Source organism: Balaenoptera musculus, chromosome 15, assembly GCF_009873245.2.
Source record: "Balaenoptera musculus isolate JJ_BM4_2016_0621 chromosome 15, mBalMus1.pri.v3, whole genome shotgun sequence".
Taxonomy (NCBI): Eukaryota; Metazoa; Chordata; class Mammalia; order Artiodactyla; family Balaenopteridae; genus Balaenoptera; species Balaenoptera musculus.
The window spans coordinates 69,888,626-69,915,674 of NC_045799.1; the positions used below are offsets into that span (position 1 = coordinate 69,888,626).

The window sequence follows — 27,049 nt, forward strand, 5'->3', positions numbered from 1 at the left end:
TCCGTGAGTCTGTGTTTCTTTGTGTTGTGCTGTTCTCAGATGGGCTCTCTCCATGATGAGGCCTGTTGGAACTCCAGTTATTGTCTTGTGAAGAAATTCCCCAAAATTTCAGCCCAAATTCCAGAATTAGATCTCATTTGATCAACTGGAGTGACATGACTCAACCTAAACTAATTCCACAGACAGGGAATAAAGGATGGGGATCAACCGTGCATGGATTACGGGACCCCTAGGTCCCGGGAGGGGCAGGGTCCTCTCAATCTGAACAATATGGACTGAGAATGGGGAGCCAATGGTTCTCCTATATAAAACTAACGTGCTTGCAGTAGAAGACAGGCAACTGAAAACAACAGATTCTATTAGAGGGGTTTTTATCTATACATAACTATGTCTCTGAACCAAGAAAATATAAATTAGGATAGAAAGTCAAGACCAACCCTAAAAATAGAACACAAATAAGCAGCCCATGGGAGCTAATTAGCTTGCCTTATTGGTGTTGAGAGTTGGACTCCGAACTTCCTGATGGTCATAGTAGCTTGACAAAATACACTGTCATCATCTACTTCTCTCTGCTACCAAAAGTTTAGCATAAATTAGGTTATCTAAATCAGGGACTTTCAAAAATTTTAGGTCATGACCCAGAACACACCCACCTTCCCACACACACAAGTGTGTATGTGTACATATTTATATTGTTACATATGCATAGACAGATACAATCTATATTTTTAAAGAAATAATACTTAACCTTCTCTATGAAGTGCACTCTGACACTTTCTATCCTATGCTGCCTTAATCTGGTCTAGCCTAGTCTACCTTATCCCATCCTATTCTATTTCGTACTGCTCTATTTTATTTTTTTTCTCTTACTACAACTTGCAACCTAGTAAAATGATTTCATAACCTACGACTGGGTTACAATCCACATTTTGAAAATCATTGAATTAGACATTGAAGATAAACTAAACACCTTTTAAATATCTATTGAGTAATAAATGATGAATAAATGAAGTCAATTCAGTCCAGTCTGTAATTATTGTGTATTCTACTAATATGTATAATTACGTGTACAAGGTTCTGAGGTTGCATTATGGATAAAACTTAGCCCCTGGCTTTGAGCCCACCCCTCAGCAAAGGAGAGGAAGACCCTAATAGGCAGGAACAATGGAGTGTGATAATTTTTCCTCAGAGGTGAGCCAAGTGCCACAGGCATACAGGTAAAAAGCCACTGGTGCTCCCAGAGTGAACGGTGGGAGAGAGAAAAATACACTGAAGAGGTAGCAGAAGAAGGATGTGAAATTCAAAGAGGGCTTGTCCGCCACGTGAGGCTGGGAAACCTTCAGACTGGAGCAAGCAGGGATGGGAGAAGGCACAATGAGGTCAGTGTTATAGAGGGGACATCTGAGGCTGGGGACATTGAATCAAAGCTTCTCTGGCTTCTGCTCAGATTCTACACTTCATTTGTTTTGTTCTGGTTTGGATTTTGTTTTTCCTCTCTTATCTGAGGTTCACGTTGAGATTAGGCAAGCACCACGGTGTGTGCTAAACAACCACCTTTAAGAGCAATCAGAAAGAGTCATGTACCAAAATGTTCATTGCAGCTCTGTTTACAATAGCCAGGACATGGAAGCAACCTAAGTGTCCATCATTGGATGAATGGATAAAGAAGATGTGGCACATATATACAATGGAATATTACTCAGCCATAAAAAGAAACGAAATTGAGTTATTTGTAGCGAGGTGGATGGAGTTAGAGTCTGTCATACAGAGTGAAGTAAGTCAGAAAGAGAAAAACAAATACAGTATGCTAACACATATATATGGAATCTAAGGAAAAAAAAAAAGTCATGAAGAACCTAGTGGCAAGACGGGAATAAAGACACAGACCTACTAGAGAATGGACTTGAGGATATGGGGAGGGGGAAGGGTAAGCTGTGACAAAGTGAAAGAGAGGCATGGGCATATATACACTACCAAGTGTAAAATAGATAGCTAGTGGGAAGCAACCGCATAGCACAGGGAGATCAGCTCTGTGCTTTGTGACCACCTAGAGGGGTGGGATAGGGAGGGTGGGAGGGAGAGGCAAGAAGGAGGAGATATGGGGATATATGTATAACTGATTCACTCTGTTATAAAGCAGAAACTAATACACCATTGTAAAGCAATTATACTCCAATAAAGATGTTTAAAAAAATAAAATTAAAAAAATTTTAAAAAGAGAGCAATCATGGAAAGCCGTAGTGTATGTTTGAGCTGGGGAAGAATTCTTCCAACAGCTTCCTCCAGCCATAAGTATAGAGAGGTTTTCTTTCTTCCTTTTCTTAACCTTTTTCTTTTTGTCCTTTTCAGGCATCACCTCTCATACTTTTACTTCCAGCTATCTAGCTGGTATTTCAACCTTTTTAATATTTTTCTAAGTCTTATATTTAATATGGAATTTCTAGGACACAAGGCCCCAGAATTGTCATCTAATATGAAAAAAGCAGATCTCAACCTTCTGCTTGAGGAATGTAGGGACAAAAAGACAAGGGGGAGTTTTTGAGCCATGGATTTTGATACATGGAATGAAGAAGACCATTGTGTTTGACTGCATCTGTAACGACCCCTCATCATTTTAGATCAGGGTTATATGGACGTCCCAACTAATGGGCAGTAGATTGTGTGGATATAATTCTAGTCTATCATACTTTTTCTTCAATATCAATTACTTTGAATGCTTAAATATCCAATTTCGTGAGTTTTTTATTGTTCAATTTTCTTGTTAAGTGACCCTCCCCCCAAGTTAGTTACTAAAACAATGAGGTATGAGTCCTAGCAGCCTGAAATGAGCAGTGCTGGGGAGCTCAAGTTCAATGAGGGGATGGTCTGTGGTTCCAGATATCTGGAATATTCCATGACAAATGCTGCCAGAGATGAGAGACTCAGATCTTTTCCCCAGCACTCAGACAGAATTAGAAAAAGAAAAAATTAAAGACAGGTTTAATTAACCTGCCAGAAAGAAAGAAAAAAAAAATCACAGAATGTCTGTGTGTGAGATTAAGAACAAATCTAATGATCAAAGAGATTGGAAAGAGGGATGGTTTTAGAAGGCACATTTCTTATTCAGTCAACTAATATCACTGAATCTCCTTAGAATCAAATCATCAAATTATTTTGGCTTTGGGGTTGCTGCAGCAGAGAGAACTTCTGCAGGTGGAATTTGATTGCGATGAAGAGTGAAGGTCATCACGCTTTGCCTTCAGTCCCCACGTGGATGCTCAGCTTGTGTACCTCTGGTCCGGAGGTCTCTCACAAAGTTCTCTACACCGGTGGGGGGAGTCCAGGAGGAGGTCAGAGCAGAGATACAGCAAGAAAGTGGGGGCTTCCCTGGTGGCGCAGTGGTTGAGAGTCTGCCTGCCAGTGCAGGGGACACGGGTTCGAGCCCTGGTCTGGGAAGATCCCACATGCCGCAGAGCAACTAGGCCCGTGAGCCACAACTGCTGAGCCTGCGTGTCTGGAGCCTGTGCTCCGCAACAAGAGAGGCCACGATAGTGAGAGGCCCGCGCGCCGCGATGAAGAGTGGCCCCCGCTTGTCGCAACTAGAGAAAGCCCTCGCACAGAAACGAAGACCCAACACAGCCAAAAATAAATAAATTAATTAATTAATTAAAAAAAAAGAAAAAAGAAAGTGGAGGTGAGGCAAAGGTAAATAGAACTTGAATAATACCCAGGTGAAAAGACAAGTGTAAGTGCTTGAGTGTGTATGCACAAGTGCAGTGTGGGTGACTTGTACGTGGTGGGGTATCATGAGTATAGGTGAACACATGACTGTGGCATCGCCAAGACATAATATGCCATTTCCTTGACATGCAGAGAGACTATATTCCCAGCCCTCCTTGGATCAGGGGGCTTGGATTCTATCAATGGAACGTGAACCTCAGTGAGTTGTACCCCTGCCATCAAGCTGCTGGTCAAGAGTTTGTGAACTTTCTCCACGTTCTCTCTCTTTCTTCACTGACTGAATGATGTAAAGCAGAACATGGCCTTGGAAGAGGGGAGAGCTCCACAGTGGAAGGAACAGGCGCCTGAATGACTTTGTGTAGGAGAAACTGCCCTACCCAGCCACAGTGGACTTGAGCAAAAACTTACTTGTCTGCACCCTGAAACTGGGGAGGGGGAGCTATAGTCTAGATTAGTCTAGTCTAAACTGGGGGGGGGAGCTATAGTCTAGATTAACTAATCCAATAACCTTGAACAAATAATCTCTTTGAGCTTCATTTGTAATATGGGGATAATGCAAGGCTTGCCTTTATAGGATTGTTGTGAAGATTAAATGAGTTACTGGGAATAAAGTGCTTAGCACAGTACTTGGCACATAGAAATCACTCAGTACATATTAGCTAATGGTTATACAGCAGTTGGCTGTTTCTCTTGAATATCCTGCTTGTTTTATACACTACTGTTAATATCATCATATTACTAGTAATAGTTATTATAATATACTTTTGGTCATTATTTAACAAATATTTATTGACCACCTACTATGTGCCAGGCACAAAGAGAGATACTAGGGATACGATGCTAAATAAGATAAATTCTCATATATATCCAGCAAACATGGACTTTTATCTTCACCATGTTATTCTAAGGTTTACAATTCATCTCCTGACTCAGACCCTGATTTTCACTTTGCCCCAGACACTAGAATTCCTGACCACAGCTTTCTTCCCTGAAGACGATACTGGCACCCCAATTATCTTGTGAGGAAATAACCAACCTCAGTTTATGACTTTGTGTCTTTCTTATGGGACTGGTTACATAAAGGTTCTAGCTCTTGGAGTGAACTCATGACCCAAGCTGGCCAATCAGAGCCCACCACAATCCCTTACAACAATAACTAGGGGATAGGCATGTGACTCAAGCTGGGCCAATAAAATGAAATCTCAGAACTACCACAAGAATACTGACCAAGAGATGCTCTCTTCACACTGGGATTATCAGGCTGATAGGATATAAGCTTGAAGCTCTGGAGTTGCTTGTGACCAACTTCATGACCCATAGCAGGAACCTGCCTGAGATTAAAGCCAATGTTGGGAAAACTGAACCAAGAGAAGAAAGGGCACAGTTCCTGAGGGTCTCATCTGAGCACCTGGATCCAGCTATTCCTAAAACCCTACCCTTTGTCTTTTCCGTTAATTCAGCCAAACACTTTATTGCCTAAGGCAGTTTGATTTGGTGGTTGATTGCTTGGAACCAAAACATTCCTGAGTACTATCTGGCATTAGCTTTGGAGACTGGAGGGTCTGAAGCATCATTCACCCACCTAAGAAGAAACATCACCAGTCCTTTAGACTAAAGACCCTCCTGGGGGCTCTACCCTCAGCTGGGCTGAGGTTCACGTAAACCTCTCCAACTTTCCTCGCTGCCGAGCTGTGGCTTACCTACTTACCAGCCCATTTTGCTCATGTTCTGTCATCTTTCAGGTGACATTTTCCCATTTATGACAAGCTCACCATTTCTGTGTAGAAGATAATCTTTTTTTAAACTTCCTGCTCTGTGAGTCGATGGATTCTAACCTCTGGGGAAATATAGGAGGCCTCTATCTCCTTTCTGGCCTCCTACTCCCTGAACCTGCATAGAAATACTGTATTCTCCCCAAGACAGGAATCACTTTGGCTTAGTTTGTTTTTTTTTTCATTAAAATTCAAATTAATTTAATAAAACTCAGAATTGTGAATTAATGAACCACTTGCAGAATCTACACAATACAAGCCTCTCATGTAACCATGGAATTTCTTCCATTAACAATGTTTGGGGCTCCCCAGCAAACACAATCAGCCAGAATTACCCATGTCAGTTGAGCTCAGTTAATAGCAAGCAGGTCTTTTTACTCAAATTGTAACATTTTGTACAATTTGTAGCAGAATTGTAAACATCTCCTGAGCATCTACTATACATGGCACTTCCATAAGCATTTTCTTCTGGAATCCACAGAGCCACTCCAGATGGAAGTGGTACGAGAATAAACTATACAGCTATGACCCCAACTCTTTTGCTGACTCAGCTTACTCAGGAGAGAGACCACAGACCCATTTAGAACCCTATTTACTCCTATCTCACCACATTGGGATCATTTTACACTCCCTGGGATGCAAGGAAAGGGTAGATTTCAAAGAAATGGTACATGCATGTGGCTATGTTACACCTTCCATTCCTAATTTTTTAAAATTCCCATTGTATGAAGTAGTTTGGAGGGAGGTGATAAAGAAGAAAGCAGTCGACTCTATCTGGAATCTAATATGTAATAAACACAATTTGTTAAGCGCTAGTTGTATGCTCAGCGTGGTTGGTATAAGGTCACTGGATCTTCACAACAAACATAGCTATTGGGAGTTAGTATTAGCAGACTTCATTACAGGTTGAAAAACCAAGGCACACAGGGTTTACTAAGCTGCCTAAATTAATCCAGTCAGTAAATGAAGAAACAGGAATTTAACCCAAACACAGATTTTACTCCTAGAGCCTAAATGCTTTACCACCATGACATTCTGCCTCATATATATGTTATAGGTATTAGTATATCAGGTAGGTTTTGAGGAAGCTTACATGTTCAGATGACTTATGGTGATGGGAGTTATGGTAAATATTTTTATGAAATGAAGGCAATATTCATGTATTTCTTTGGTGCCTACTTTGTGTCAGCAACTATGCTAGGAACTGCGGATTCAATGGTGAAGAGGAGAAGTAAATGAGCAAAGCTATATGGAATAGGATATGCAAAAGCTCTGTGGAACACTGGAGGAAACTAAAGGATAATGAAATTAGAGCCAAAGAATTTGAGCCAGTTTCCAGTGAGCCACGACTGAAGATGGGCAGAAGCCAGACGTGAAGGGACTTGTAGTTCATCCAGCATTCTTGTTTTTCTTCTAAGAGCAATGGAAAGTCAACAGAATTTTAGGCAGGGGAGTAATATGGGGAACATTATCTTTGGTCGCCTAAGCACTCCAAAGTAGATTTGATAGTGTAGTGGTCCCATGGAAAACCAGGAAGATGGGGTATGACAGTTCTAATACCCCACCTTCCCTGAGAGCATCTGCTTCAGGTAGAGTCTGGTGAGTTGTCTGTCACCGTCCAATATGATGGATTCTACTGGGTAGAATTGTCATCAAGGTCCCTCAAGGGCAGATGGCCTCCATCCTTCTATCTCATCACTGACAGCCTTTGTCTTAGTGACCAACACCTAAAACAGCTATAATAGTCATATGAGGGCTGGTTTAATTCTTACGCTTGGAACAAACTCTTTATAATGTAAAGAGCCACCTGAGGTTGCTTTCTTTAGAGGGAAGCTATAGGCATGCAAGGAACATGGAATTTCTCCGTAATCTTCTCCAGATAAACCAGACTACAAGGAAACAGTGATGCTTGAGTGAAAATTTAAAAGATTATTTTACTAATGGAGAAGATGAATCAAAGAGATTCATTGCCCCGTCCGATATCATAAAATCCATAGCTAGCAGAGTTCAGATTAATACTTAGTCCCCTTTCTTAAGTCTAGCTCTCCCATCTTTGTGCCAGATCTAACATTGACATTGATCTTGGGGCTGGCTTTTCAATCCCACGTGGAATTTCACCCCTTCCCACATCACCAGACTAAGCAGGAAAGTCAATTCCATAAGGACAGGAAAACTATCTCTGCTCTGCTCTTAAATGTCCAGAACAGTGTCTGCATATAGTAGTTTCTCAATCAATGTTTGTTGAATGAGTGAAAGAAATCTTGTTCACATCATCCCTGATGATCGACAGCTTCTGCCTGTGTACCACAAAGTGCAAACATAACACCACCTCCTTGGTTAATGCCAAATCATTTTTTATAGAGCAGAAAAAAGTCCTTTGTAACTAATGCCCTCAGGAGCTACACAGAACAAGTGAAATCTTTCTTTGTTATGATATTCATTCAGATATTTGAAGATGGAACATCTGTAGTTCCTTAAAATGTCCCCCATATTATGTGTGTGGTTTTGAATTCTCCAACTTTCCTTTGTGGAAAACATCCATATTTCTCACTTCATCCCACCCCCTAATTATGTCATGTTCATCCATATGTCCTCATCATCCAGCACAATGTTTAGCACATAGTGAGTGCTCAATGTTTGTTGAATGAATTAGTGAATAAATTAATATCCTCCTGAGAACATGCTCCAGTTTTTCTACTGAATTATTAAAATAGCACACTCTGGGCTAAAGAAAAAATATTCCAAATTTAATCTGATTATTTAGGGATGGAAACGTCATCTCCCTCAGTCTAAACACTATGATTCTATACATGTGATCTAAGATTTGCACTTGTGGATGTCTGTGTGTATGTTCATTTCACATCAGTAGGTCAAATCGAGAGATGACATGTTGTTGCTAGAACTGGGTAGTTTGGGGTCGCTCAGATCAAGACAGGAGGAACAATTCGGGATTGTCTGGGGGAAGCAGTGGCTCTGTCTGAGTGGTCTTAAAAAGGCCAGCTGTGTGGGGACTAGGGACATGCATGGTGTCTGTGTCAGTAAATGTGTCCTAACAGTGGAGTGGTGGTGCAGGGGTGTCCAACAGTGTGAGTGAAGCACGGAGATGAGAAAGCATATTATCCAGCAACCCCACTCCTGGGCATATATCTGGAGAAAACTCTAATTCAAAAAGATACAAGCACCCCAATGTTTATAGCAGCACTATTTACAATAGCCAAGACATGGAGCAACCTAAATGTCCACTGACAGAGGAATGGATAAAGATGATGTGGTATATATACACAATGGAATATTATTCAGCCATAAAAAAGACTGCAATAATGCCATTTGCAGCAACGTGGATGGACCCAGAGATTATCATACTTAGTGAAGTAAGCCAGACAAAGACAAATACCTATGATATTACTTATGTGTGGAATCTAAAATATGATACAAATGAATTTACTTACAAAACAGAAACTGACTCACAGACATAGAGAACAGACTTACCAAAGGGGACAGATCGGGGAGGGATAAATTAGGAGTTTGGGATTAGCAGATACAAACTACTGTATATAAAATAGTTAAACAACGAGGAACTACTGTGTAGCAGTATAGCACCACAGGTATATATATATATATATCTGAATCAATTTGCTGTAAACCAGAAACTAAGACAACACTGTGAATCAACTAGACTTCAATAAAAGAAAAAAGAATGAAACCAAGTGGTAATGACTCAGGACTCAGATGTCAGATGGGTGATCACAATTATGCTGACAGATTGAGGAATGAGATTGGTTGGAAATGGGTCCATACAGGAAAAGGTTAGGAGTACCATAATATATATCTATATACCTAGGTATATCTAGGTCCCCAGAGCTCAATCCTGGATTACTGAGTCTTGGATACAAAAGGAGACTTCGGAGTAAATGGATCCCCAAGACTCTGTGTCAAGAGGGGTAAATTTCTTCCAAGCTGTATTAATTATAGTATAACCTAAATGGCTATAACAGGGGCAGGGAGGACAAAGTGTAGCTTATCAAACAAAATAGAAGTTTATTTAGTTGGTGTGCCACAGTCTGGAAGTAAGTTGGTCCAGTGCAGATAGAGGCTTCTGTCCCATGAAGTTGTCAAAGGAAGCAGGGTGCTTCTGTCTCATCATTCCACCCTGCTATGCATGGTCAAAGCTTGCTAGGCACCATCATGTCTGTGTTGCAGCCCCTAAAAGAGAGGAAGAGAGAAGGGCAGGCAATTAGCTTTTAAGAAATAAGACAGAAATGTTATACCTCATTTCCATAGACAAGAACTTGCTCATCTGGTCACCTCCAGTTGCAAGGGATGAGGGGTAATGTCAATGTAGCTGAGTGTTATTGCAGGTTGAGTCTCCAACAGCAGGTGCCGAGACTGTGTTTGGGGTGGAAGATGGGCCTTAGGGATCAACACCCGTAGAAGGAAGTATGAAGCAGGATTAGGCAGAGAGAAGTCAAACTGTGATGCCTTGGCCAACCTGGTAGGAAAATCTGGAGTAAGAATTGTCCATCAGAGGATTCCCCTGGTGGCACAGTGGTTAAGAATCTGCCTGCCAGTGCAGGGGACACAGGTTAGATCCCTGGTCTGGGAAGATCCCACATGCCGCGGAGCAACTAAGCCCATCGGCCACAATTACTGAGCCTGCGCTCTAGAGCCCACGAGCCACCACTACTGAGCCTGCATGTCACAACTACTGAAGCCCACGCACCTAGAGCCTGTGCTCCACAACAAGAGAAGCCACCGCAATGAGAAATCCGCACACCGCAACCAAGAGTAGCCTTTGCTCGCCACAACTAGAGAAAGCCCGCGCACAACAATGAAGACCCAATGCAGCCAAAAATAAATAAATAAGTAAATTTATGGAAAAAAAAAAAAAAAAAGAATTGCCCATCATAGTCGACCCATGATGGGCTGAGATGTCTGTACATTTATACTCTTGCCTCCCTCAGTTGCTAGATGCACGCTACCCCAGGAAGGGCACAAACTCAGGTGAGAACAGGAAGACCTTGAAGGAACTGTTATAAAACCTGCCTACTGACCGCCCTCCCCACAGCTGGGCAGCAAGCCCCTCCTTGAAAAGGGATCCTGGAAGCAGTGTCTACCCAGGCAGCATGTACCTTAAATCAAACTCAGGAAGAATGGATATTGGTGGAGAGTGAGTCACCTCTGGCTGGGATGTGAGGTCGGAATTCATTTGCTGAATACCTACTGGGTTTCAGCAGTGAGCAAGAACACAGGCCCCCTGATCTTAGGGACTTTACAGTTTATTGAGAGAGACAGAAATAAGCAAGGAAACAAATAATAAGATGGGGCTTCCCTGGTGGCGCAGTGGTTAAGAATCCGCCTGCCAATGCAGGGGACGTGGGTTCGAGCCCTGGTCTGGGAAGATCCCACATGCCACGGAGCAGCTAAGCCCTTGCACCACAACTACCTGTGCTCTAGAGCCCGTGAGCCACAACTACGGAGTCCAAGTGCCACAACTACTGAGCCTGCGCGTCTGGAGCCTGTGCTCCGCAACAAGAGAGGCCGCGATGGTGAGAGGCCCGGGCACCGCGATGAAGAGTGGTCCCCGCTTGCCACAACTAGAGAAAGCCCTCACACAGAAACGAAGACCCAACACAGCCAAAAATAAAATAAATAAATAAATAAATAAATAAATAAGATGATTTCAGATAATGAAGAACACTGTGAAGACATTCCAGTGGAACAGGGAGTGACGGAGGGGATTATCTTAGATGGGCTGTTCAGAGGAGGCTTCTCTGAAGGGGTGGTGCTTTCCCTGAGAACAGAATGAGGATGAGGACCAGCATTCCAGCAGAGGTGACAGCACGCACAGAGGAGAGGAATCAGCTTGACTCTTAGGGAACAGAAAGAAGCTGTTGTGACTTGAGGTTATTTAGGCAGAAAGGGGATGTAAATCATGTCATCATATAGGCTGGCAAGAGCCAGATCATGTACTGTTTAGAAAAAGACTTCAGAATTCATTGTAAGTGTGATTGAGACCATCGTAAGTATTAAAACAAGGGGATGATTTAACTATTATAATCAAGATTCTAATAAAGTTGCTGTATTTTCATGGAGAAATTATTTCTGGAACTAACTCTTCAAACCTATTTAACTCTTGGCTCAATTTCCTGTACAGTATAAACGGATTCCAATTTTTTTCTATTTTCATATGGAGCGATTTCACAGCAAAAATTTTGCTCTTATTATAGTTCCAAGCTCTGGCTCTGACAAGAAGGACACAGGAACTGAGACATGGCCAGATCAGCCCTTTATCTACAAGCAAAAGATTTAGCTTCATGCCAAATACCAGCACCCCATAAAAATAGTTCTTCATTCCCTACTATGTTCTGACCCATTTCTCCTTGAACTTCTTTAAGCTCTTTTCCTGATCTTTTTGGTTTCCTCTCAGGTTGCGTATAAGTGAAGATTCTTTCTTTTTTAAAGGAAACAAAGCCAGCTCAAAATATTTTTTTAAATACATTTATTTATTTATTTTGGCTGTGTTTGGTCTTCGTTGCTGCACGCGGGCTTTCTTTAGTTGCGGCGAGCAGGGGCTACTCTTTGTTGCGGTGCGCAGGCTTCTCATTGTGGTGGCTTCTCTTGCTGCAGAGCACAGGCTCTAGGTGCGCAGGCTTCAGTAGTTGTGGCACGTTGGCTCAGTAGTTGTGGCTTGTGGGCTCTAGAGTGCAGGTTCAGTAGTTGTGGCCTCTAGGCTTAGCTGCTCCACGGCATGTGGGATCTTCCCAGGCCAGGGCTGGAACCTGTGTACCCTGCATTGGCAGACGGATTCTTAACCACTGTACCAGCAGGGAAGCCCCAAAATATTTTTTAAAAAGTTGCAATGTATTAGTTTATAATTAGCTTCATGTATGGCTGGATCCAGGAACTCAAATAATATCATGTACATTCAGTATTGGCCTTTATTTCTCTGAGATATGCTTTATTTGCTCTTGACCAGTTACTTATGTCCAGAGTCCTCTCCACGTGGCGTTCCACAAGAGCTCCATAGACGTGTATTCTACCACTTAGCAACTGCAGAGAGCAAAGAAAAAGCATCTTCTTTCCATAATTTCTGGCAAGCATCCCAAGACTGATCGTAGTTTTGGGTAATGTGCCCACACCTGAATCAATTATCTACCCAAAGTGATGTAAGGCTCTGATTGGCTAGTCCACTTTTTGAGGCAGGGAGGCAGTCAACCCCTCCTTGGACCATATCAGTTTGAAATAGAGAAGTTATTTCCTTAGAAGAAAAAAAATCAAGCTATTGATAACAGATTAAGACAGATAACAGAGGCTGTGCAGTAACCATCCCAGTTTCTGAGCCCCTGAAAACTTTTCTATTTGCAGCTCCATAGTTTTCCTTCAGAATTGTACTTCTTCAGCTATGGCTTATCATGAACTTTGGGTCATCCCTTTTCTTAGAGCTCTAGTTTTATTCCTCTCCTGCTCAGCATGAACTTTGTTCTCTGACCCTAATGGAGGACCTCATCACTGGATTCACCCGAGACCCAGAAATAAGGTCCAGGTGGAGCAAACCTAGAGATGGAGCTGACTTCCAAACAGCCACCTCCAAGTCCCTAGTTGGAGGGACAGTTTTTCTCTCTCCTGCAACATCAAGCTGCTGATCCAATGCTTAATTCAAAGGCTAGAATCCATTAAAAGCCAAAGCAAGGAACAGAAAAGAAATCTCCTCATTAAATCTGTGTCCAGTGAAGTGTGAGCATAATTCATCCCAACACCATCAAATATAAATGTCCCTTCGTCAGGGGCAATGCAGCAGGCACCACAAAAGTCTGAGCCCACTTAGAAGGAGGTGTTGGGGAAGAGGCAACCCTTTCAAGGACCTTCTCGGAGCAGTAATGAGATCTGGCACCAGAGTATTTGCAGCAAAGATCCAAGATGAAGACACGCTCAGCAACAGTACTTCTCTGCCAGTTTCTCTGTAGGTACCTGCATGTTTATAAACTCAGCTCTGGATTCCCTCTGAGCTGGGGCTAGGCTGCCAGAGCTTCTGAAGTGTGCGGAATGAAGGTTCCCTGGGCTGTGAATTAGACTGGTAAATCAAGGGCAGGAAGTGTTGGCTCCTGCTGTCCCAGCTCTGCTCAACTGCAGAAAGCAATACCTCCAACCTGTAGCTTCGACTCCACCTGGTTTCAGGGCCAGAACTCACCAGAGTGAGAAGGGCTATGAGGAGCCCCCTTGTCCCCCAATCCTGTGGTTCAGGTATAACTATCGGATGAGCTCAGGAAAAGTTTGTAAACCAAGTGGAAGCTTTATTATCTATCTCGCCAAAATTGTCTATGCATCTGCTCTGAACAACAGCACACATAGACTGGTTCTTGCTGTCTCTTTCCAGAGAGATGGACTCCTGTTGCCATGGCCAGACTCTAGTGCTAATTCATAACCCTCTCCCATCTGCTCGTTCTCCTCCTCCTCCTCCTCATCTTCATCCTCATCATGATCACAGCTACTCTTCAGCTTATATTTATCATGTCCTGAGCACTGTGCTAAATATTCTCCATGCATAATTTCATTTAATCCTAAAACATACTAATTCTTCCATTGTCAGAGCATTTGCACCAGCTTCCTAGAATGCTCTTTATATAGCACTTCAAAAAGCTAACTTCTTGGGCTTCCCTGGTGGCGCAGTGGTTGAGAACCTGCCTGCCAATGCAGGGGACACGGGTTCGAGCCCTGGTCTGGGAAGATCCCACATGCCGTGGAGCAACTAGGCCCGTGCGCCACAACTACTGAGCCTGCATTCTAGAGCCCGTGAGCCGCAACTACTGAACCTGCGCGTCTGGAGCCTGTGCTCCGCAACAAGAGAGGCCGCGATAGTGAGAGGCCCGTACACTGCGATGAAGAGTGGCCCCCGCTCTCCGCAACTGGAGAAAGCCCTCGCACAGAAACGAAGACCCAACACAGCCATAAATAAATAAATAAATAAATAATCCTTCCCTCTACTTTAAAAAAAAAAAAAAAAAGCTGCCTTCTTATCATGATCTTAGACTCAAGCTAAATATCATCTCTTCAGAGAAGACTTCCCTGATGATCCCAATTTAGTGGGACATCATCCAGCCTCATCACAATCACATTATATTCTTTTATTGCCTTTAACAGTGCTTAGCACTCCATAACACAGTAAAGTTTATTCATTGGTTTAGTTGTTTATATCTGTCTCCCATAGTAGAATGCAAGCAACTGGGGGTGGGAAGTAAGGAATTATTCTATCTTGCTCTATGCCACATCTTCACTGCCAAGAACGCTATGAACAAAGTCAGTGCTCAAAAAACATTTGCGGAATGACCAACTCTATGGTGTGGGTGATATCATGATGCCCATTGTACACACAGGGAGACTGAGGACCAGGCAGTGTATATAGTTAATTTCCCCAAGGTTACGTGGTACTGAGTTGGGTGCTATTTATTGCAAATCTGCTCCAACAGTGGAGCCTTGGACCATAGTGCTGCCAAAACACTTCTTCCCACTGCTTTCTAATATCAACACTAGCTTGGATCCAGGTCCCCAAACCTATTGGACTATGACCTGGGCAGTAGTTTATTAGAGGTCAGCTACCTCAGACCAAATTTACCTTTCCCTGTTTTTTCATTCTCTCCCTGACAGTGTCACAAATTCACTCGTGAACATGTATTCATTGAAAATACCTTTAGAACAGCTATGAGGCATGATGCACTGGCCAGGTACACTCTCCTGTCTGGATCTATAAATGACACCAGACTTCCTTACTGGAAAAGAAAAGGGATAGCCAGTCTTCTGATGGTCAAAAAGAATGGAAGATTTAATTGTATTAGGAAGTAAGGGCACTGTGTTTGAGTCCCTGTCACCCCCTCTGGTCCTGTGCTTTGGTTTGGTCTCAAAAATATTGGGGAAATCAAACTGAATTAAGCTTTACCCAGATTAATTCCAGCTGATCTTCTCCCTCTCTGCTGGGTGAGGAGTTTGGGCTGCAAGAGATCTGATACTCACGCTGTTGTTAGGAATCAGAAGCTCAGGGTAATAACCAATAAATATTGTGCCTAGTGTCTAGGGTGGAGTATAATTAGTCAGTTCCTTCATCAAAGGAAGGAACATGTGTGAGTTTAACTCCAATTTACAATGCTGCTCTGTGAGAAAGTCCACTCTTATTTCAGTGAGCTGGCCTGCCAAGAAAACCCAGGGACTGTAATGATCCAGGAGGTCTGTCTCCCAAGATTTAAAGAAGAGACACTCAGAGATCACTTAGCTTGTTGTAAATGGATTTTAAGAATATACCGGGTCATAAAGTGCAAGAGAGATTCATCCATCACCCAAGGACTCACACTGTTCCCCAGCCTCCCTGGTTCTTAGATACACAGCAGGCCTCCTAAGAAGGCAGGAAGATTGCCAAACCCTGCTGAGGAAGGTAAGTGAGTGAGGTTAGGGCCCCCGCCTGTTTCCTCGTGCTCTCTGCGTTTACAGTTCACCAAGGAAGGAGGGGCTGAGTTGAGCTGGTGCCACTTGGTGTGGAACATCTCCACTGGGCTGAGTCTACACTGGTACATCGGAGGCTGCTGGGCTCTGGCCGTAGATGCATGACATTAGGTGAGACACTGTGTATTTCCCAAGGTCGTTTTGGGGATCAGTGAGGTGGCATCTGTGAGTGTACTTAATTGCGCTCACAAGAGCCATGCCTTAATGTTTTTTTTAATTTTTAAATTTTTAAAAAATTTTATACAATTCTTTTTTAATTGAAGTATAGTTGATTTACAGTGTTGTGTTAGTTTCAGGTGTACAGCAAGGTAATTCAGATTAAAAAAAATATATATATATATATATAGAGAGAGAGAGAGAGAGAGAGCCTTTTTCAGATTCTTTTCCCTTATAGGTTATTACAAAATTTTGAGTATAGTTTCCTGTACCAGTAGGTCCTTGTTGGTTATCTATTTTATATATAGTATACATAGTGTGTATATGTTAATCCCAAACTCCAAATTTATCCCTCCCCTGCCCTTCCCCTTTGGTAACCATAAGTTTGCTTTCTATGTCTGTGGGTGTATTTCTGTTTTTTATTTTTTAAACAATTCTTAAAGGTTACTTTCCATTTACAGTTATTACAAAATGTTGGCTATATTCCACGTGTTGTACAATACATCCTTGAGCCCATCTTACATCCAATAGTCTGTACCTCCTACTCCCCCACCCCTATCTTGCCCCTCCCCCCCACTGGTAACCGTTAGTTTGTTCTCTGTATCTGTGAATCTGCTTCTTTTTGTTTTATTCACTAGTTTGCTGTATTTTTTAGATTCCACATATAAGTGGTATCATACAGTATTTGTCTTTCTCCATCTGAATTATTTCACTTAGAAACCATGCCTTAATTTTGCTAAGAACATCCTTGGACAGGATCTAGCCCCTGTCTACCTCTTTACCTCCCAGCACACCCTTCCCTCACTCTACAATCCCTCCACATCAAAATGACTCCTATGGGACTTCCTGGTGGCGCGGTGGTTAAGAATCCGCCTGCCAATGCAGGGGACATGGGTTCAAGCCCTGGTCCGGGAAGATCCCACATGCCGCAGAGCAACTAAGCCCATGCGCCACAACTACTGAGCCTGCGAGCCACAACTACTGAGCCTGCGTGCCACAACTGCTGAAGCCTGCGTGCCTAGAACCTAGGCCCTGCAACAAGAGAAGCCACTGCAATGATAAGCCCACGCACCGCAACAAAGAGTAACCCCCGCTCGCTGCAACTAGAGAAAGCCCACGCGCAGCAATGAAGACCCAACGCAGCCAAAAATTAATCAATCAATTAATTAATTAATTTTAAAAAATAAAAATAAAATTCCTCAATGGCCTAGCATATATAGGTGGGAGAAAAATGACTCCTATGTCTTGAATATGCCATGCTGGTTCTCATGTCCACAAAATTGTGCATGATTTTCTTGCTGCCTCGTTCACTAACCACTCCTGCACAGTACTCCACACTCACGCTCACATTTTACCCGGACAATTCTGTATCTTTTGAGTTTCTCCTTAAACGGCACGCCCATCAGAGTTTTCCCTGACTCTCCCAGACCATTTTAGATGCCTGTGCTGTGATTCCTTCAATCCCCATATAACAGCTTAGTGCCTGTTCAGCTGTTCAGGCTTCCCTTTCCCTAGGATCCCTTTCCTCCTGGAATTAGGATTGCTAGATTTACCAAATAAAAATTCAGAACACCCAGTTAAACTTGAATTTCAGGTAAACAACAATTTCTTTTAGTATAAACTTACTAATCACTAAAAAATTATCTCTTGTTTACCTAAAATTCAAATTTAACTGGAAATTCTATATTGTGCCTGGTAACCCTACCTGAAATTCATCTTCACCTTCAAGGAAGCTGGTTTTCCCATTGCTGGAGATTACTATGCCTTAGTAATTCAGGCTGAAATTCTTAAAAATAACCAAAACCTGGTTCTTGAATGCAACATCACATTGCTGTCGATCGTAAAACCAGAGATCCAGTATTGGCACCTACTGAAATCTCTGCCATTTAGAAGAAAAGAGTGGTGCTCATTTCCAAGATCCAGCCACTCACACCTCCAGAATGCACTTCTGAGGCCATGTTGGGTCACGGTTTACGCAAGACAATCCTTCCCTTTGTGCTAATCTCAGCTAAATATGTTCCACAGCAAAACTGCCTTGAAAACACTTCCCAGATATCAAGCCTGCGCTAGAGGGATAAGCTGAGATAAACTGTTGTCGTTAGAACCTTGGGGACCCAAAACCACCATGCCCCTTCAGACCGGACAGTGTTTTTTATCTCCAAGGTAATTTTATCTCAAGAGCACCATTGCCTTTTCCTGTTACCTCGCCTCAGTGTGGAACATCTTGACAGGTTTAATTAAATCTGAATTTCAGGAGGAGTGTTTGAGTGTTGCAAAACCATTCTTCATTAAAAGACAGATTATTCTTCAAATTTCTCACTTTCCCCCCCAATGTCCTGCAGCTTTGCAGAACAATACTTTTTGTTTTTTTTTTAATTCTATGTCAATGGATCCCACTACAGATATTTGTTAAATGAATACATAGGATGGGGAAAATACATATATACACATCTACTATCAGGCAGTGGGCTAAGAGCTTTGTATTTTTATCTCACTTAAAGTTCACAGAAACAATATTTTAGAGCAGGAAACTGAAGCTCAAAGATTAAGCAACTAATCTAAGTTCGCATAGGTAATGGAAGAGTTTGGATTTTTTTAAAGCACTATAGGAGGAGTATAATTCCCCATATCATTGATTTAAAGTTCAGCTATGTGACTTGCTTTGCCCAAAGAGATATTCATGTATGACACAAAAAGAGGCCTTAAGTATGCATGTGTGCTTTGGCCTGACTCTGTGTTCTGGTGAGTCTCTCCTTGCCCAAGCTCTACTCAGGATCCCCTGAACTTTTCAACTAGTCCTCAGCTTTTGGACTTCTGTGTTTGTCTCTACATTGCCCAGCTTTAGTAGGAATCCCACTCTCAGTTTAGTCATAATCCCCCATCCTCTTTATCTAATCACCTTCCATACCTAGTTGGGTTCCTCAGTCTCCACCATCACTCAGGTGATGTCTGGTCAGCCTGGCCTGCCTTCAGCAAGAATCCTGTTAGTTTCATTTCACCAGAATCCTCCCTACCACACGCCTTACCCATGATGTTTCCTCTTAGTAATTTTCCATGCACTGACCTCCCACCATGCTCCTTGGCTATAAATTCCCACTTTTCCTTGTTGTATTCAGAGTTGAATCCAATCTCTCTCTCCCACTGCAAGACTCCATTACAGTATTCGTTACACCTAAAACAATGGCCCATCTTGAAGAAAGGTTGCCTTACCATCTTCCACAAGTGTCATGAATTTTTTTTCTTTGACACATACCCCTGGTGGCTGCTGGTACAAGGAGGACAAGATACATGGAGCAGACTGAACTCAATCCCCACCTATTTGACTTGCAATTTGAAGCAGAGCTACCCAGCTGAACCCAGGCTAGGTCAGCTGTACTGCAATGGGCTTGCAGACCTGGAAGCCATTGAGATTTCAAGATTGCCTTTCTAAGAAGCAAAACTGATTATTGCAGTTAGGAGATCACATTTCCCAGATTTCAATCCATAATATTGGAATCTGTAAGTTCATGCCACCCAAGCTCACTCCTGGAGCATGGCAAACTCTACCTATCAGATAGAGAGTACTAAGTCTGCAAGCACTGGATTTCAGAGAGGCCAGAAACTTGCAGAGGGGAGTGAGGGCTTCTAGGGAAATCTTTAAGCATAGCTTTGGACCAGGAAACAAGATGATCAATAATTGTTTCCTGGAAAAATCAAAGACCACTATGCTTTCCTCCATCTTCCTCCTTTCCTCCTCCTCCTCCACTTTCCTTTTCCTCCTGCGCCTCCCTCCTCTGCCTCTCCCCTTCCTTCTCCTCCTCCTCCTCCCTTCCCCTCCCCTTCGTCTTCTTCTCCTCCTCCTTCTTCTTCCTCCTCTTCTTCTTCTTCTCCCTCTTCTTCTTCTTCTCCCTCTTCTTCTTCTTCTCCTTCTTCTTCTTCTTCTTCTTCTTCTTCTTCTTCTTCTTCTTCTTCTTCTTCTTCTTCTTCTTCTTCTTCTTCTTCTTCTTCTTCTTCTCTTCTTCTTCTTCTTCTTCTTCTTCTTCTTCTTCTTCTTCTTCTTCTTCTTCTTCTTCTTCTTCTTCTTCTTCTTCTTCTTCTTCTTCTTCTTCTTCTTCTTCTTCTTCTTCTTCTTCTTCTTCTTCTTCTTCTTCTTCTTCTTCTTCTTCTTCTTCTTCTTCTTCTTCTTCTTCTTCTTCTTCTTCTTCTTCTTCTTCTTCTTCTTCTTCTTCTTCTTCTTCTTCTTCTTCTTCTTCTCCTCCTCCCTCTCCCCCTCCCCATCCTCCTCCTCCTCCTCCTCCTTCTTCTTCTTCTTTCTCCCTCTTCTCCTTCCCCTTCTTCTTCTTCACTACTTTCCCTATTTTTTCCAGCTTCATTAATTTCTATTAGCCTACACTTAAGTGAACTATTTATTTCCTCTGCTACATCCTTTATAATGATAGGCCTGTTGAAAGAAGGCCTATCAGAAGGATGGACATAACATTCTTATTCATCTCTGATATCATGTTCCTCATTTTCATGTCATCTTTTTTATAGTTTCCATCTCTGATGAAATTCCCCATCTGTTCATGCATGTTCTCTTTCACCTAGATCCTTTAATATATTAATTATAGTTTTAAAGTCCCTGTCTGAGAGTTACAATATCTGCACCATCTCTGAGACTGGTTTTGTTGACTGTTTTATCTTTTGACAATGTGTCTTCTTTTTTTTCTTCTGGCTTTTTTGTGTGTTTCATAATTTTTTATTGAATTATGAATACTGTACATTAAAGAACAAGAGAGACTAAAGTGGATCATATTTATATCTGGAAATGGGCCTGCCTTTTTTGTCAGGCCTTTAGTTTTGGGTGTTGAGTCAATCTAGTCTATAGTTGAACTGGGTTTGATTTTGTTTTTGTTATCATTGCTATAATTAACTTCAATGTCACAGTCTTCAAATTCCTCCAGTAGCCACTACCTCACACTTAATTTGGGGTCTAAGGTTCTGAAGGGCTTTCCTTGGTGTCCCTCTTACACCCTCAGCAGGCCCTATATACCTGCTCCAAAGAAGAAGTCTTTCTCTGTGGTCTTACCTTACACCCAGCAGTTGACTTCATTGCTCATAAAAGGCTGTGATGGAGCAAGGAGTTTCTCAGATCTTCTATCTAGTCTTTGTCCTAGATAGATCCTAAGCTTTGGGGGTGACACTTTCTCAGTGCTCCCCCCACTCCGTGACAAACAACCTTTGTCCAACAGGGTCTAGAGCACTGGTAGGTCTCCTGTCCTCTAACCCTCTACTCCATGGCAGCTAAACTGTGCTTTGTATAAAGCAGATTTTCTGCTACTTTTCCCAAAGCAGATGGCTTTTGCTTAGTGTTTGTGCAGCATGGAAGGGGTAGATTTTCTACCCCTCCCCCAGTGGCAGTAGATATTTTCCCAGTGTGAAAGCAGAGCCAGGTGACAGGTGGGTTGTACCTTGTCTTCCCCAAAGGCACACAACTTTAGTCTTGTGTTTGAACACACAGGAAGGTCGGGACTGAGACATGAAAAGATTCTTTCCCCTCTCACAGTAGAATATAGTTTTTTCTTTCTATCAGTATAACGTATATGTTCTGGGTGAGTTTCATGCCTGTCTCAAGTGGCTGGTGGTCACCATCTGGTACTCACAGAGAGCCTAAAGCATAGATGGCTTCGTCAGCTGTTCTGGTTCCACAATTAGACCTTGGCAGGTCCTGTAGGCTTGAGACACTGAAGGGGTCCTAGTGAGAAAACACTAGAGGTCCATGGAACAAATCCCAGCATTGGGTCCAGACTCCCCTTAGGTCTAGGAAACACCCAAGGATTCTAAACTGTAATGCTTGCCCTGATGTGGTCCTTATGAATGTTTAAAATTTTGATCAATTCTTACTCTTTTTTATGGTGACCTCTCCTTCTTGCCCATGCTCTGCCAAAGATGTAATCATTTGTGGGTTCTATCTCTCCTCAGAGGGGCTTGTTGCCTTTCTAAATTCAGTAACCTTATTTTTTCCTTATAACCTTAGCTCTCTGTTGGCCTCCAAAAAATAAGATGATGCAGATTATCTGGGGTTTTTTTCCTCATTGTTAGCATAGGACTGACATTCTCTTACAGCTTTTAACATCCCTAGGGGACTACTATCTGATATAATCGTAAGCTCAGACAAATCTTATCTCACCTCTCCTGGGTGTTCTTTGTTCATTGGCTCTTTGAAGCAGCTTTTATTTCCACCTTTGATTTGCCCCAAACCATTAACCTAGTTGAGTGTTTATAGAAGACTTTCATGAAGGTTTGAGGAGAAGGTAGAAGTTACATTGCAGAAACACAAATAACTGAAATCTTAGTATCGTCAAACCTGGGTCTAAAGTGTTTTCCAGTTACTCCAAACTTACCAGGAACTTATATCACAGCCATTTTAAAAAACTGAATTCAGAATTTAGCGATGTTTGTTTAGCATCTAGCTGCCCACCCACCTCCAAACTCTCTTCCCATTCCCTGCTTTCCCATATTCTGGATCCCCTCATTTTAAGAGTGGTATCTTAGGAACCTCTGGATGCAAGCAACAGAAACACAAGTGGATCAGTCTTCAGTTGAAATCGAAATTTACTGGTGACTCAGGAACTGGGCGCATTCAAGTGTGGAACAGCTGGATTCCAAAGTTCTGTGTTAGTAAGTCTCTTTCTGATTATTGGGTCTGCTTCTTTCTTTATTGGCTTCATTCTCAAATGGGCTCTTTCCCAGTAGAGACACAGATGACCACCTGTAACTTTAGACTTGGATTCTTCCTAAAGTAGAGATTACAAGGAAGAGAGATACCTTCATTACTCATAGCTCCAGTGATGTCCAGGATTACAGACCTTACAGGTTCGGGGCTCAGTCATGTACCCATTCTCCGAGCCAGGGGAAAGGTTCAGCACCACTGAAATCACAAGCACAGAGAATGGAGAAGGGCTGGTTTCCCAGAAAGGAGACATTTAGAGAAGACAAAGTGAGTTTCAGATGTTATTGTCATCAGCTCTCTTCTCTATGAGGCAGCCAGTAAAAAACAATTATTACTCATACACCATCATGAACAATTTTAGAAATTAGGAATTATTTTAGGGTTTTACTTACCTGCTTTTTTGAGTGCAGGGACAAATCAAAATCTGTGTACATTCAAGGGATTGTCTTACACTCAGGAATGCATTCTGTAGCTGGTGCCTGAGGCTGAGGCTATCAGTGATGAGAACTGTGACCTTGGGCAGTAAGATATTTGCTGGCTGTAAACTCCCCTCCTAGTTGACTAGCCTGGACCTCTGACTCCCATCCCTGGACCCCAACACACTGTCCATTCCACCACCGTCACCTGCGTGGGTGCACAATTTACTGCTGTCTTCCCTACACTCTGGGCCACCTCTGAGATGATGCTTTGGGAGGCAATCCTTCACAGTTCCCGGCTGGTGTCTGAACTCTGATTAGGAGCCAGATGACCTCAATTTCACAAGCGCTGGATGGAACCAAGCAAACACTCTTTATTCAGCACAAATAGCCCTTAACGTGGGAGGGCTGGATGGGGGCTGGCAGCATGATTTAGAAGTGGGGGAGCAGTGAGGGACCAGTTTTATGGGCTTAGAAACACAGTCTTAACAGATTCACAGGTCAAATTTGGCCTTTTTGAAGCCTTTAAGTAGCGTGGCCTATCTTTGCTCAATCGTATGAGATGAGTTGTGCACTGTGGAGGTACTGCCTTCAAGGATACCCATGGCTGCCCCCGTGTTATGATGAGGAGAAAGTGGCTCACTAAATGCTCCCCCCAACAGATATGCAAGAAATCAAGGTCAAAAGCAAAGGTTCAGTGGACAAGCAGGTGGGTGAGGTCACTCAAAGCTAGAAGAAGTGTTCGGAGGAGCTGGACATCTTTGCTCTGGAGAGGAGGGACTTAGAGGGAAGCAGTTCTGAGTTCAGATAGCAGAAAGGTGATTCCAGAAAGGAGGTCTGATATGTTCTGAATGATACCAGCGGCTGGAAATGAGAACTTGGCAGCGTGAGGAGCAAGAGTTAGATTTTGATTCAAACATTGGAAGAAGGTTTTAATTATGCAGGGTACCCAGGGGGCCCTGCTGGGTGACGGGTTGCCTGGCACATGTTTTCTCTAGTCTATGGGCCTTTGCAGAAGACCTTCTCCCTGCTTAGGAAATTCTTTTGACTCCTGACCCAGCACTTTGACTCAATCCCTTTGCTGTTTTTACTTTATTTTTCAATTCATTTGAGGAATCATTTCTCCTCGGACATTTGCACTAAGCATCCTTCTCCTATTCCGTATTCAGATACATACACCTTCTATGTGCTATTTCCAGAGTGCCCTTTGATTCCTTCTGCTTCACCACTGTTATAATCATCACCATTATCATCATCATCATAATCATCTTCACAATAATTTATTATTATTGCTATTATTACAATTATTATTGTATTTAATAATGTTATTGCATAATATGATTATTACAATTATTAATATTAAACAATATTATTATTATTGAGGCCTTTTATGTGCCTGTTACTGGGATGAGAGCTTCTGCATGCATATTCTCACAACTAGCCTTCAAGGTAAATGTTATCTCCATGCTTTCCTGCACCATTCTGCTCCTGCATGAGGAAGCTGAGAGATAAAAGGGTTAATTTGCCTAAGGATACGTAGTGAGTTGATTGGGAAGTCCAGATTTGAACTCAGGTCTTTCTGATACTTATGATGTGGATTTGTAATTGTCTGTTCTCCTGCTGTTCTCCCCCCTCTCTGCTAGGACTGGCCTGGTGGAGTGTGGGTCACAGAGGAGGGACACTAGGAAACTCAACCCAGTTTCGCTGCTGATTGAATGTGCTGAATGATCAAGAAAAGGGTGACATGTGTCCGTTGTTTAAGGGCAGGAAGCACTGAGAAGAGGGAGGAATGAGATGATTCCCCAACTCAAAGTAAAGGCTTTGCAAGTGCAAAGGACCGGGGGTATGAGGGAGCATGGCACATTGAGAGATGAGGGTTCTAGTTCCAGAAGAAGAGGAACTGGATGCTGGGCTCCAAAAGAGCAAGTACCCCTTATACTTGCAGGTAAATGGCAAGGTGGGACTCCAAGCTCAGGCATAACATACTCTGAAATCCTTGCTCATGTTCACCTGTGCCTGGACCTGCTCAGGTATATCCAGGGTGAGTAGTCACTGCTGCCTCCCCAGGCCTGCACAAGGCAGAGGTTTCCCCCAGCTGCCCACACCTTATTCCTCCTGCTCAGGAAGGATATTTGGGTGGGAGACTGGACAGCCATGGGGAACCTCTACTTGATGGGCTTTTGCTGAAGCCTTCTACCTCCCTTTTGGAAAGTGCAATATTGAAAATCAATGGGGAGAAAGTGTCTGAAAGGAGAACTAAATCAAATATCCCAATATGGAGGAGTTAATCATCCAAAATTAACCTTATAACATCTAGTATCAGACTGATCTATAAAGAAAATCAATGAGAGCAAATCAAACCCTGAAGCCTTTTGCCCCTGCCCTGGATGCCGCCGTGACTGGAGAGCGGTGATTGTGATCCATTACCTGGAAACCGTCCCTCAGCAGTTGATATATTTAGCCATGGGCTCTCAGTGGAGAGTTTTCACGTGCATTTCTCTTCCTGCATTTGCTTAACTGCCATTCTTAGAGCCTTAAGTAAGATGCACTTAGCTGAAAATTGTCCTTCACCGAGGAGACAGGCTGTTCCCACTGAGACAGATAATCTGGAATTGTATATTTTCATGATCGGAGGAAAGTAAGATGCTCATCAGAGGTGCCGCTATTCCAAAGCAGCCCAGAGGGATTTCTGGGTCCAGAAGCGTGCCCTGAGGGATGGAGGGAGCAGGAGAGAAGGAGATCTTTAGGGGCAGATCCAGGAAGGTAATTTGGCCAAGCCTGAGGTGAGGAATCCTGTGGGCATTGACCTCATGGTTTGGCAGAATGAGGAAAGATGCCAGGAGTGGTGGGGATAGGGCCTGGGCACCCGAACCTCAATCCTTCCAACCGCTCCAAGCTACCAATCTGTAAAATGGGAGTGATTTTTCTAGATAAAAGTATTGGTGTGAGGTTGTTCATTGTCTATTCTTCTCACTGGATATAACCTCCATGAGAGCAGAAGCTATGTCTGTTGTGTTCACTACTATACTTCTAGAGTCCAGAATAATACGTAGCACATAGCAGGCATTCTCTCTACATGGATGAATTAATGAATGCAAACAGCTCAGCAAAGTTCAATACCTGGTTTCTAGTAAAAGCTCATGTATAATAAATGGTAGTAAGATGATATTGATGGTAATGATATTAATAATAACACTTATTAGGTGTTATAGTGCTATATACACTATGCTCATTGCTTGGCATGCATTTCTTACTGGATCTTTGAAACAACAGCCTCTGGTAAAATTATTATCATCCCTACTTTGTAGATCAGGAAGTGAGGCCCCAACAGGTTCAGTGGTGGGTCCAAGTTTACAGAGCTGGTCGCGGAGCAAGATTTGAATGTAGATAAGGAGAGTAAGTTCTTAACCTCTGTGCTATACAGGTGATGGCAATGATGATGGTGATGGTTGTGATGATATTGATGATGTTGGTGACGATAATGATGGTGATGCTGCTGATGATAGTGATGACGACGGTCATAATGTTGAAGAAGAAAGAGAAAAAAGAAGACATGAATTTACTCCTAAGACTGATCCTATCAAAGCAGTTGGGAAATATGATGTGTAGTGTCCAAACTCAAGTGTGATTTCTGGCCATAGTTGCCCACTGGCAAGGAACAGGTTGCAGATAAGTCACAGATGTAAGTGCTCAAGATGACATCGGGCTCTTCCACTTAATCACCCCAACTACTGCAGGATTCCAGATAGTGTTGTGGGTTCAGGGCTCAGGAACCAGCTCCCTAAGGGAAGACCATGACAACACCT

The 27,049-nt window shown here is 42.7% G+C and overlaps 1 pseudogene; it reads right to left on the reverse strand.

Moving 5' to 3' along the window:
* Positions 1-26,765, reverse strand: part of LOC118881656 — a 116,158-nt pseudogene extending 89,393 nt beyond the window's left edge.
* Between the last annotated feature and the right edge of the window lie 284 nt (positions 26,766-27,049).